Raw genomic sequence first — 14,152 nt, forward strand, 5'->3', positions numbered from 1 at the left:
CAGTGAGGACGACCAGAGGTCACTCCCATCACCATTTTGGGTTTGGTGGGTTTTGGCCGGCTTCTTTACTGCAACCTGTTTTATCAGTAAGGTCTTTATGACCTGTATCTTGTGGTGACCTCCTACCTCCCCCTGTGACTTAGGATGCCTGACGGGCTGGGGATGCAGCCCAGCGGACCTCAGCCTTATTTTACCAGCCCCTAGTCGCTCTGATTCAAATGCCTCTGACAGGACCATGCAGACTTGAGAAACAGGCCCCCAGCCAACCAGACTCTGGCTCTAGGACACGCTTAATACTGTGAAAAGAACGTTACGGGGCACAGTTACAAATACTGGGGTGTAAACCTTCAGATTAGAAGACACTTGTCAGACCCAGAGGCTCATCCAGCTCCATGGAGATCATCATCACCACAAGCTCTTCAGACAGTGATGGAGGTTTTCTAGGGGATATTTTTATTTTCTGGATTGCAGTTTTGTTTAGGAAGACATGAAAGTGAGGATCAACTACTTCGAGGATTGTACAACTTTGTAAATTGCACAAATATGCATATTTATATCTGCATTTGTGCAAACAAACTTGTCAAGAAGCTTATTTCTGGAAAGAGCCAGTGGGAAAAAAAGATAAATACGAGACCCTTCAGTAGAAAGGAAGTTACTTTGGGAAGATTTTGATTTTTAAAGAAGCAGTGTTCACCCATGTTTTTAAAAAGGAACATGGATTTCAACAATAATATAACAAGCAAAGCATCTGTTTCATTTATGAAATTACACCTACTAAAGAACAGAGTCAGTGAGGGTTAAGGTAGGATGACAGCAACAGGGAAAGAAAATGGAAGGAAGGCTAGGCATGGTGGCTCACACCTGTAAGCCCAGCACTTTGGGAGGGCGAGGCGGGTGGATCACCTGAGGTCAGGAGTTCGAGACCAGCCTGGCCAATATGTTGAACCCCATCTCTACTAAAAATACAGTATTTAGCCAGGCATGGTGGCAGGCACCTGTAATCCCAGCTACTTGGAAGGCTGAGGCAGGAGAATCCCTTGAACCCAGGAGGCAGAAGTTGCAGTGAGCCAAGATCGCACCACTGCACTCCAGCCTGGGCAACAAGAGCACACCTCTGTCTCAAAAAAATAAAAAAAAGAAAAAAAAAAGACAAAAAAAAGAAAAAGAAAATGGAGAGGAAAACAAAGACTGAGGCGCACCCAGGCCTTTGGAAAGTGAGGCTGTGACCCCTGTGCAAGTGAGAGCCCTGCGTGTGTCTCCACAGTGCCTGCCATGTACTAGCAAGCGAGAGCCCTGTGTATGTCTCCATAGTGCCCGCCACATACTAGCAAGTGAGAGCCCTGTGTGTCTCCCACGGTGCCCGCCACGTACTAGCTGCTCAATAAATGGCTGTGAAATAAATGCTGATCACAAAGGACAGAATGGGAAAGATTAAGAGAGAGAAAAGGAAGTGTGGAGGAGTACAAGGAGAAATAATAACAGGCTGGGCACGGTGGCTCATGCCTGTAATCCCAGCACTTTGGGAGGCTGAGGTGAAAAGATCATTGAGGCCAGGAGTTTGAGACCACCTGGGTAACAAAGCAAGACGTTGTCTCTACCAAAAATTAGCCAGGGTAGTGACACGCCTGTAGCCTGTAGTCTGTACTTGGGAGGATGAGGTGGGAGGATCACTTGAGCCCAGGAGTTCGAGGCTGCAGTGAGCTATGATTGCACCGCTGCACTCCAGCTTTGGGCTATAGAGCAAAACCACGTCTTGAAAATAAAATAAAAAATAAAAAGAGAAATAACAACCAGTTCCACTAATGTAAGGCTTTTCCACTTACAAAACCCTTGCCATGACTTGATTGTTATAGTCAATCTACAGAGTGAGAGCATTTGTACAGAGAAAGCATAACGTTTATGGTGGAGAAGTGAAGTCAGTCACCAGAGGCCACGCTCCTGGGAGGTGGCAGGACCAGTTCTAGACGAGGACTTCCATCTGCCAGCCCCGTCCTGACTGCAGACACCTCGCTGCTTCTGTCTTCTGGAGGCACAGCCTCAAAATTGGGCCAGTGTTGAGGGGCCTGGGGTCAGGGCTGGAGACGGGGCCGTGGGAGGCGTCAGCACAGGGAGGATATTCGGAACCATGAGACTGCTGAGACCACTAAGAAGTGGCGGGGAGCACAGATGGAGAAGAGAGGCCGGAGGACCGAGCCCTGGGTGCCCATCCTTCGGAGGGCGTGGAGAAGGGACAGACCCAGACTCGGTGGAAGGAACCAGAGGGAGGGAGTGCGGAGCCCTGGGAGCCACGTGGAGAGTGCATCAGGGAGGGAAGGGGGCCACCCTGTCAGAATATAACAGTGCCTGATACCTAGTGAGAGCCCCAGAAATAAGAGCTCGTTCCTATTTTTATTCATGTCTTGTTGGGAGGAGTGAGCCGCGAGTGTGGTGAGAGCTAAATTGTCATGCACCACAGCACAGAGTAAAGAGCTGATGTCCCCAATGGATAAATCAAGAAACAGCAGAGCCAGCACATTGAGAAAAGCAGAGGTGAGCACCTCGGAAACTTCAGAATGGTCCCCTCCAAGCGGAGGAGGACAGGTGTGGACCCCCCGGAGCGGAGGAGGACAGGTGTGGACCCCCCGGAGCGGAGGAGGACAGGTGTGGACCCCCCGGAGCGGAGGAGGACAGGTGTGGACCCCCCGGAGCGGAGGAGGACAGGTGTGGACCCCCCGGAGCGGAGGAGGACAGGTGTGGACCCCCCGGAGTGGAGGAGGACAGGTGTGGAGGCAGGGGCAGCCACGACGGGGGGTTTTAAAAAATAAGCCTTTTGATATTATTTGCACATGTAGTTCTTTGATAAAGAATTTTTTAATTTTTAAATTTTTGTAGAGATGGGCCCTCACTCTGTCCCCCAGGCTGGAGTGCAGTGGCATGATCATAGCTCATTGCAGCCTCGACCTCCTGGGCTCAAGTGATTCTCCCGCCTTGGCCTCCCAAAGTGCTGGGATTACAGGCATGAGCCATGCACCCAGCCTGATTAGAAAAAAAAAAAAAAAGCTTCAAAGGACACAAAAAGAGAGCTTTTGCGCATGCAGCTGTCTAAGGTGATTGATGAATGGCAGAGCCCACCAGGCTGCGGGGCTGGCGTGGACGTTCTCCCGCAGGGCCGTGGTGGACATTCTCCCGCGGGGCCGGCGTGGACGTTCTCCCGCGGGGCCGGCGTGGACGTTCCCCTGCAGGGCTGGGGCGGACATTCTCCTGCAGGGCTGGCGTGGACGTTCTCCCGCAGAGCTGGGGTGCTCATTCTCCAGGACCCCTCGTTCACACTGACTGTCGTGGACATCTTCCCTGCACTGCTAGGACAACTCGTTCTTTATTCACTAAGCTCTTTCCTGGCTCAGTGAGAGGAAACTCAGAGGCCCCGCAGCAGAGGAATAACAGGCTCCAGTGGAGAAGGGACCGGGAAGGAAGTAATTGGAAATCTCTTCTTCCTCCCAGGTTCTATCTCCTCTGCTCACTCCCCGCTGTGGAGGGTCGGTAGAAAGAGGGGTGACACACTCCCACCCCGTCCTTGTCACACTGTGATCTCCCCCAATGCATCACACCTGCACCTTCCAGGCTCCGGAAAGACGATGTGCCTCTTCTACTTTGGCAAATCGCAATTCTCAGAAGACCAACAGAAATGCATGTAGAAAATGATGGAAATTACTGGGTATCAGAGGACACGATGACCTGAACGAGCAGGAAGATGGTAGGGGGCGGGGGGTGGGGTGGAACCTGGCTAGGACTCGGTAGTGACAAATGCATAACTGTTTGCTTATTTTCAGTGCCTTTTGCTTCAAATGAGAGGTTTCTGCTGTCCCACGGTGAAGTGTGAGGCATAAATCCTGCTTCATTACAAGGGACTTCTAGGGGGGTGGCACGGAGCCCAGGAGTCCCCCTGGCATGATGAGGGGAAGTTGGGAAAGAGAAACGAAAGAAAATGGAAGGGGGCCAAACACAGGAGGTGTGAGGAGGAAAGCCAAGGAAGACGATGGGAGAGGGAATGATAAAAGGAGGGAGAGGCCGGGCGCGGGGCTCACACCTGTAACCCTGGCACTTCGGGAGGCTGATGCAGGAGGATCGCTTGAGCCCAGGAGTTTGAGACCAGCATGGGCAACATGGTGAAACCCCGTCTTTACAAAAAAAAAAAAAAAACAAAAAGTAGCTGGGCAGGGTGGCATGCACCTGTAGTTCAAACTACTTGGGAGGCCGAGGTGGTGGGAGGGTCGCTTGAGCCCAGGAGGTCAAGGCTGTAGTGAGCCATGATCACGCCACTGCACCTCTAGGCTGAGCTGCCTCAAAAAAACAGTAACAACAGAAAAAGGGAATGAGAGGTAGGGTCTAATAGGTAGGAGGTAGGAGGCTGGCCCAGGAAATGAGTCGGGTGTTATTTTGTGCACTGATGCAGTGAGTTAACGCATTCGTTTCCTAAGGCTGCCAGGATGAGTTGCCACAAACTTGGTGGCTCAAAATAGAAAATCCAAAATCCAGGTGGCAGCAGGGCCATGCTCTCCCCCAGGTCCTAGGGGAGGATCCCGCTCACCCTTGCCTCTCCAGCTACTGCTGGCCCCATGCGTTCTTCGTCCTGCAGCTGCGTCACTCCCGTCCCTGCCTCTCTGCCTTCACAGGACCTTTTCTCCTGCGTTTCTCCACGGAGTCTGTGTGTCTCCAGTCTCCCTCTTCTTTCTAAGGACACTAGTCACTGGATTTAGGGCCCACCCTGAGTCCAGAATGATCTTATCTCAAGATCCTTAACTTAATTTCATCTACAAAACCCTATTTCCAAATAAGATCACATTCACGTGTACGGGGGGCCATGGACTGAATGTGTCCCCCCAGAGTGCCTCTGTTGACATCGTAATTCCAGTGTGGCAGTATTTGGAGGCGGGGCCTGTGGGAGGTGATCACGCTGTGAGAGTGGAGCCTTCATGAATGGGATTAGCGCCTTTATGAGAAGAGGCTGGAGATCCACCATGTGAGCGTGTGGGGGGAAGGTAATGCTCTCGAGCCCAGAAGCAGGTCCTCGCCAGAACTGACCATGCTAGCACCTTGATCTTGGATTTGCAGCCTCCAGATGGTGAGAGACAAATGTTTGCTGTTTAAGCCACCCAGTCTTGGCATTTCTTATAACAGCCCTAAGTGATAACTGATTTGGGTGCCCCTATTCAACCCTTGTTTTGACTTAGATGACATTCTCTACAGGGAAAATTTCTTAGGACTATTGGACAAAATGCTTTCTTTTCTGGCTTTTTGTTTTGTTTTGCAAAAAAAAAAAAAAAGAAAGATGAATGGGTCAATGAGAACATCTGAAAAGTCTGAAGTATCACTGAGGAAACACAGGGCGATTGAGAACCCGAAAGTGAATGAAAACCTATGATAGAAGTGAGATATGCTTTTCTGTTGTCCCCTCATCGGGCTGTGTGTGATGGCACAATGCTAATAGCCCGCAAACAGCGAGGAAATGAACATGATCCTGACAGCTGTGCCCACGCTGAGTGATTTTTAAGTTGAATATCTGAGTAAAATAAATAATTGTCTCATTTCTTTGTTGATTTAACCAACTCTGAAGCCTAAAAGACACGTGTCAGGCCCTGTGAGGGGAACCAATAGGAATGTGGCTGAATGGCGTCCTTGGAGAGTTCATGGTCTGATAGGAGAGGAGGATTTTATAGGAAATCACAGTCACAAGAAAGGAGCCCACATGAGATGGCTGTGGGGGTTTGGGGAACAAGATAGTGCACCCAGTTGGAGATATCAGAGAGGGCTTCCTGGAGGAGGTAGCATTGGAGCTGGGCATGGTAGGAGGAAGGATCTGAATGAATATGTGGTGAGAGGAGGAAGGCCATTCTAGGCGAAGGCAAAACAGAGGTGGGAGGGGGGAGCTCGTCAGGGAGTAATTAATAGTTCAGTTTGGCTGCACCTTAGAGTCTGTGGACAAGAGTAGTGGAGATTAAGCACAGCGGGGGTTATGCTGGGGCTGGCTCCAGGAGGGCCTTGAAGGCCACGCAGAGTTGATGCTGCCGACCCAGCATTCCGAGGTTGGGAGAGAAGGTCCAGCTCACAGAGAAGCTGCAGGGGCTGGAGATAGTGGGAGAGAGCTCCTCCAAAATGCCTGATGTGCTCTGGGGCATCCCTCCTACCCTAGAACTCATGCCCTAGACAAGGAGAACCGCTAAGGCTCTGAGCAGGGAATAGCACGACTGCGAAGCTGTGCTCCAGGAAAGATTCATCTGCAGCTCCTGTTAAGACTTAACAGGAGGCCGGGCGCGGTGGCTCACGCCTGGAATCCCAGCACTTTGGGAAGCCAAGGCGAGCAGGTCACCTGAGGTCAGGAGTTCGAGACCAGCCTGACCAATGTGGCCATACCCTGTCTCTACTGAAAATACAAAAATTAGCAGGGTGTGGTGGTACGCACCTGTCATCTCAGCTACTCGGGAGGCTGAAGCAGGAGAATCACTGGAACCCGGGAGGCAGAGCCTGCAGTGAGCTGGGATCGCACCACTGCACTCTCCAGCCTCGGTGACAGAGCGAGACTCCATCTCAAAAACAAAAAAGCCACATAATGAGGATGCGACAAATTTCATGGGTCTCTACTGCCATCTCCCCAGTTACGTGGAACTGAGGGCTGACCAAGGGGGATGGCTGTGGAAAGAGGAAAGAAGCAAGCCGTGGGCTCAACCCTTGCTAGTGAAGCAGGGACTGAGCTGCCTGGTGCTGTGGGGCTGGGCGCAGGGAAAAGCTTTTCTGGCTGGATGTTCACTCCTTGTTTGGGTGAAGATAATGTGTGTGCAACTGTCTCAGCTTCCCATCTCACAGGAGTTCCTAGTGCACTGCTGATCCCGAGGCTGTGCAGATCCGTGCTTAAGACACTGGTCTGTTCTCTGACACTCCTCCCTCATCTGTTCTCTGTTTTACTTACACTGGCAGAGGGGAGGATGAATATCCACGGCCCCTCATTTCCTTCATTTGGATGATGGAAAGATGAAAACGTTTCAGCATCCCTTGTTGACATGTGAGCTGCAGTAAGGCCTAGAGAATCCTCTGCCCACTGAGAGCTGGGGCAGTGTGTGGCGGAGACAGAAGAGATGGGAAGAGATGGGGGAACACCCCATGGACTCGTGTATCAGCTCAACTTCTCCCAAGCATTCCATTCCCCTGCGCAGGCCCCAAGTCTCAGAATCATCCTTGCCTCCCTTCTTTCTCCCTCTCCCTCCTCATCCAACCCGCCAAATCCTATCTTCACAATATGACCAGTCAATATACTGAGGACATTATGCTAAGGGAATAAGGCAGTCCCCAAAGGACCGACACTGTATAATTCCACTTCTCTGAAGTACCTAGGAGATTCAGATTCCTAGAGACAGAGAGTAGAATGCGGATGCCAGGGGCTCTGGGAAGGAGAAAATGGGGGGTTACTGCTTAATGGGTACAAAGTTTCAGTTCTGCAAGATGAAATGAGCTCTGGAGATGGATGGGGTGATGCGTGTGCAACAATGTGAATGTGTGTAATACCACTCAGTGTACACTCAAAAATGCTGAAGATGCTAAAGTTTATGTTACATGCATTTTTTATAATAAATAAATTACACACTAAAGACCACCGACATCAAGTTATGATGTCTCATTGGACGAAGAGTGACACAGGGGAAGCATGGACGAAGTCCCGCACTACCACAAACTATGCGGTTGAGTTTCCTGCATTTGGAGAAATCGCAGGGGTCAGCATACCTGGAGTGCAGGGGGTGAGCCTCACTCTGGGAAAACCATCTTCATGATCATGGTATCTCCCCTGCCAGGTAAGTATATTGTATGTCCTTTATCACAATTTAAAAAATACACCCACATATACATTTATCTATATCATCCATATCTATCTATATCATCGATATCTGTCATCAATATCTATCTATATCATCTGTATCTACATCTATATCTATATCATCTATCTCTAGCGCTCCTCCTCCATGGCTACTGGCCTGGTCTAGGCTGCCTTTATCTGTCATCCAGATGATTGCAATGACGTCCTTCCTGGTCTTTGCCTCCATAACTATGTTCCCAACATGTAGTCATAGTGATCTGAATGAAACATAAATCAGATGAGTCTTACTATGTTGCCCAGGCTGGTCTCAAATTCCTGGCCTCAAGCAATCCTCCTGCTTCGGCCTCCCAAAGTGTTGGGATTACAGGTGTGATGCACTGTACCCACTGCTTTCTAAATGTCTACCATGCAAAGTTGGGGTCATTGTCTCCTGAGTAGGAAGTTTGATGTTTTTGGTTTGCCTTTCTGCCTTTGGTTTTCTCATACTCTTGAGACTCTGTATTTTCACACTTTATTTTCCCTTCTGCAGGAGTGTTGGCAACACCTCTCAGTTTAGCTCATCCCTGCATTTTATCTGTTGCTTTTTATTCCCCCTTAGAGAACACTAAGATGAGCGCTAAGGCCAGAGCCGGAGACTGTGGGCCACATGTCACAATTTGTGGTCCAGAGCCTTTGGTTGTGTTTTCAATCCATGCACCTGTGTTCTTCTGGGAGATGAGATTTGCTAAGATTCGCTATAGTGAAAGTTTTATCTAAGTAAACATCTCTCACCTCTTTTGGGGCCTTTTCATCTGTCGAATAAGTTAAACGGTCCAAAGGTAATCAAGTATGCAAGACAGCCTCGTCTCTCTAGGACCTGGCTCTTCCTTGCTCCTCATCCTCCTGGACCATTAGTGGGTTTTTCCTTCTTTCTCTTAGGACATGGTCACAGCTGTCTGCAGCAGTGAAGCTGGACATGAGAGAGCACAGCTGAACCGGGGCTGTGGACTGTTTCCTCTCTCCTGTTCTTCACCTGTTCTTGCCCACTCAGAGCACTGAGGCCCCTGGGTTTTATTACTGCTGCTTTAGTTGCCTGAGACGCCGTCTTCATTGGGAGGGGCTTGAAAAGAACTCACTGGCAGGACCTAGTGCACAGCAGGCATTTAATAACGATTGGTCTTCGTCTCTCTGCAACCTGGCGAGTGGCATTGCACTCTGCAGCCTGCTGTTACATGCAGAGTCACATTAGCTATGGCTAGTCACGGCTAGTCACAGCTAGTCATGGCCAGTCATGGCTAGTCACGGCTAGTCACGGCCAGTTATGACTAGTCACACTAGTCATGGCTAGTTACGGCTAGTCATGGCTAGTCACGGCTAGTCACGGCTAGTTACAGCTAGTCATGGCTAGTCATGGCTAGTTACAGCTAGTCGAGGCTAGTCATGGCTAGTCACAACTAGTCACGGCTAGTCATGGCTAGTCACAGCTAGTTATGGTTAGTTACCTAGTCACGGCTAGTCATGGCTAGTCACGGCTAGTCCCACGATGGGATTCTCTGGGCACATCGTTCTTCTCCTGGGACTTGGTGTCCTCATCCTTCCTGTGGGGCGAGGAGGCTGCCTCCCTCACAGGCGGCTGTGAGAAATTATAAACCAATAAAGTGACTGCTTAGCAAATGGCTGAATGTCAGGGGCAATAGAAATGCTTCAGTACGTTTATTTGATGGTAGTTGGGTGGCCACGTGAATGTTGCTGTGGAAACCATAACTCTTGAATTCCCTGACACATACCTATGCTGTTGTTTTTAAATGAAGCTTTACACTTAAATCTTGTGATTTTTTTTAATATTAGAAAAGTAGCAGGAAGGATCACAGCTTGATCTCCATCTCAGCCTTTCCAGAGGAAACTGTGAGCTGCTACTGTCCCCACCCAGAAGCATCTACTGACCAGTTACTCTCACCTGATCCCTCTCTTTCTTCACCCAAGGTCATGTCTTCCATCTATCCATCCACCAGTCCACGCATCCATCCATCTGTCCACCCACCCATCTGCCCACCTATCTGTCCGTCCACCTGTCCACCCATCTGTCCATCTGTCCACCCACTCTGTCCACCTGTCTGTCTGTCCACCCATCCACCCATCTGTCCATCTATCCAACCACTCTGTCCACCTGTCTGTCCATCCACCCATCTGTCCATCTGTCCACCCACCTGTCTGTTCATCCACCGGTCCATCCATCTGTCCACCCACCCATCTGCCCACCTGTCTGTCCATCCACCCGTCCACCTGTCTGTCCATCTGTCCACCCACTCTGTCCACCTGTCTGTTCACCCATCCACCTGTCCATCCATCCATCTGTCCACCCACCCATCTGTCCACCTGTCTGTCCACCCATGCATCCATCCATCCATCCATCCATCCATCCATCCATCCATCCATGCATCCATCCATCCATCCATCCATGCATCCATCCATCCATCCATCCATCCATCCATCCATCCATCCATCCATCCATCATCCGTCTAGATACACTGCATTTCCAACTCATGAGTTGAATGGGCCCCATGTGAGTAGATCAGAACTGTCGATTTTCTAGTGAAACTTTAGAATGGAGAGGACTTCCTTGTGTGATGGAGACATGATGGCAGATCTTGTGCAGCTGATGAGATGAAGGGGGAAGTGGCAAAGGGAGCATTTGCAGCAGTGATGGTGGAGGCTTTAGCAATTCCCTGCTGGTGTCCAGCCTCAGGCAGCACACAGCTGTGAGATGACAGTCAAGGCTAGAGGGCAACAACAGCACTGCTTAGAAAAATGGGTCTTGATTCTAAGCCCTCATTGGAGGAATCCTGGAATCCCACACCCCAGCAAGTCCCTCTCTCCCCTGAGCAGGTCCTCAGGTTGCTTCTGTAGTGTCTACCATGGTCTTTGAAGCCCTTCTCTGGGCTGTGTGTGCTTCTCTGCCCACCACCCTTACGGCTGACTCTGGTGGCCATCACTCCCGCAGCCGCTCCCATTCCTCCTGCACCTGCTGCGGCTCATATGGCTTAGGTGGAGACAGCCCATGCCTTTCTCCTAGCCACAGCGACTTTGTTCTGGCAGTTCTTTACAGAGTTCTGAATAGCACAACTTTTTTTTTTTTTTTTTATTAAGCACACATTCTCAGTTCATTTTCTTTAATGGCTCTTCTATTCCAACAGCAATCAGCCAGTGTCTTTTCATGGTCCTCCCAGTGCTGGGGTTCCCTCTCCCAAGACGACATGCAGCTACACCCCATGGGCACTTCAGCTGGTCATGCTGGGACTCCTGAAGTGGGCACACAGGCTCACTCTGTCTCTGGGACTTTTGCTTCAGAGGGAAAAGACAATTGGATTATTGTGGCCATAGCTTTTCTTTTTTAAATGTAAGTTCTGGGATACATGTCAGAACGTGCAGGTTTGTTACATAGGTATACATGCGCCATGGTGGTTTGTTGCACCCATCAACCCGTCATCTGGGTTTTAAGCCCCACATGCATTCAATATTTGTCCTAATGCTCTCCTTTACCTTGCCCCCATCCCCGACAGGCCCCAGTGTGTGATGTTCCCCTCCCTATGTCCATGTGTTCTCATTGTTCAACTTCCACTTATGAGTGAGGACATGAGGTGTTTGGTTTTCTGTTCCTGTGTTAGTTTGCTGAGAATGATGGCATCCAGCTTCATCCATGTCCCTGCAAAAGACATGAGCTCATTCTTTTTTATGGCTGCATAGTATTCCATGGTGTATATGTGTATTGTGGCCATATCTTTTCTAAATCAAATGCATCATCTATCTCCCACTTTTCTTGTTGTTGGAAATGGTATTTCATCTCTCTTGCCCAGCTCATGCCTGAAAATCATCCTTGCCTTCTCTGCACATCAGTTTAGTCTCCAAGCCTAGCTGATTGAGTGCCGAGAGCTCTGAAATCGATCCCTAATTTCCAACCCCTCCTTTACCTCTCCCATCACTTTCTAAAAACAGCATTATTGACGTATTTTACATATGATAAAACCCACCCTATTCAAGTGCACAGTTCAATATTTTTTAGTAAATTTACTGAGTGGTGCAGCCATCACCATAAATCAGTTTCAGAACATTTTCATCATCCCAATGAAGATCCCATTTACAATTAATCCCTGTTCCTATCCCCAGTTCCAGGCAACCACCAAGCTACTTTCTGTCTCTACAGATTTGCCTTCTGGACATTTCATATAGATGAAATCACACATTATGTCATCTCTCATGTCTGGTTTCTTTTAGTTAGCATGATACTTTTAGATTCATTTGTGTTGTGGTGTATATCAGTATTTCATCCCTTTTTATTGCCCAGTAATACTCTATTTTTGGATACACCATGTTTTGTCCATCCATCAGCTGAGGCACGTTTTGCTACTTTTTGACTATCTATAAATAATGCCACTATGAACTATTGTGGGCAAGTCTTTGTGTGAATGTGAACATACGCTTTTATTTCTCTTGGGATAGATACTTAGGAATGAAGTTGATGGACGGTACAGTGATTTTATGTTTAACTTTTTGAGAAACTGCCAAAGTGTTCTCCAGCGCAGCGCACCATATGACATTCCCACCAGCAACGCATGAGGGTTCCCGTGTCTCCACATCCTCAACCATCTTGTCATTGCCTGTCTTTTTGATTACAGTCGTTCTAGTGGGTATGAAGTGGTATCCTTTGTATTTTTAATTTTCATTTCTCTCATGACGAATGACGTGGAGCCTCGTTCCACGTGCTTATTAGCCCCACACAGAGCTTCTTTGATGAAATATCTGTCCATGTCTCTCACCCATTTTTTGATTAGGTTGTTTGTTTTCTAATTATGGAATTGTAAGGGCCTCCCGCCCCATCACTTTTTTCTTTTTTTTTTTTTGAGACAGGGTCTCACTCTCCCGTCCAGGCTGGAGTGCAGTGGCACCAGCACGGCTCACTGCAGCCTCGACCTCCTGGGCTCAAGTGATCCTCCCGCCTCAATCCCTCAAGTAGTTGGGAAAACAGGCGTGTGCCACCACACCTGGCTAATTTTTTAGTTTTGTGGAGACACGGTTCTCACTATGTTGTCCAGGCTGGTCTCAAACTCCTGGGCTCAAGCAATTCTCCTGCCTGTAATTTGAGTGCTGTTTAAAAAGTGTTAAATAAAAATGTTTCCAGGCACCCCCCCACCCACCCGCCAAGCGAATGATATCCTAGTCTAGTTCTCTTATGAATTCATTGGAACAGTCATCAATCATATAGGTAGTGGGGTTTTTTATTCTTTATTTTAACTTTCATTTTTGGTTCGGGGTGCATGTGCAGGTTTGTCACATAGGTAACCTTGTGTCATGAGGGTTTGTTGTACCGATTATCTCGTCACCCAGGTACTAAGCCTAGTACCCGATAGTTATTTTTTCTGATCTTCTCCCTCTTCCCATCCTCCACCCTCAATTAGGCCCAGTTTTATTTTATTCTAAGTCCTGGACTTCCACAGCTTTTTACCTTTTTATGCCCCACCTGCTACCCACATCTTCCAGCTCAGATCCTAAGCTGTGTGTGGTTCCTGCTTGAGGACCAAGGAAGGGTTTATGTTTCTCCCTGGCACTCTCCTTGGCTTTGCCTTTGAGAGAGAGAGAGAGAGAGAGAGAGAGAGAGAGAGAGAGAGTTTTTATCTGCTGCCCAGGAAGCACAGTGGCGCAAACATAGCTCACTGTAGCCTTGAACTCCTGGCTCCCTCTCACTGTGTTGCCAGGCTGAAGTGCAGTAGCATGATCTCGACTCACTGCAACCTCTGCCTCTGGGGTTCGAGTGATTCTCCTGCCTCATCCTCCCAAGTAGCTGGGACTACAGGTGCACGTCACCACACCTGGCTAATTTTTTTTTTTTTTTTTGAGACGGTGTCTCGCCGTCACCCAGGCTGGAGTGCGGTGGCGCGATCTCGGCTCACTGCAAGCTCCACCTCCTAGGTTCACGCCATTCTCCTGCCTCAGCCTCCTGAGTAGCTGAGACTACAGGTGCCTGCCACCACGCCCAGTTAATTTTTTTTTGTATTTTTAGTAGAGATGGGGTTTCACCATGTTAGCCAAGATGGTGTCGATCTCCTGGCCTCGTGATCCGCTCGCCTCGGCCTGCCAAAGTGTTGGGACTACAGGCGTGAGCCATCACGCCAGGCCAATTTTTGTATTTTTAGTAGAGACGGCGTTTCACCATGTTGGCCAGGCTGGTCTCGAACTCCTGACCTCAAGTGATCCTCCTGCCTCGGCCTCCCAAAGTGTTGGGATTACAGGCATGAGCCATCGTGTCCAGCCTGATTTTTTGTATCCTGGCTTTGG

General features: G+C 49.1%; 1 non-coding gene across 1 annotated transcript; it reads right to left on the bottom strand.

Annotated features, from left to right (window-relative positions):
• Positions 1–7,664: 7,664 nt before the first annotated feature.
• LOC116271825 lies at positions 7,665–7,828 on the bottom strand. The gene has a single exon (XR_004180591.1). It is a non-coding gene; the product is annotated as a U1 spliceosomal RNA (small nuclear RNA).
• Between the last annotated feature and the right edge of the window lie 6,324 nt (positions 7,829–14,152).

The sequence above is a fragment of the Papio anubis genome, chromosome 1 (genome assembly GCF_008728515.1).
Source record: "Papio anubis isolate 15944 chromosome 1, Panubis1.0, whole genome shotgun sequence".
In the NCBI taxonomy this organism is placed as follows: domain Eukaryota; kingdom Metazoa; phylum Chordata; class Mammalia; order Primates; family Cercopithecidae; genus Papio; species Papio anubis.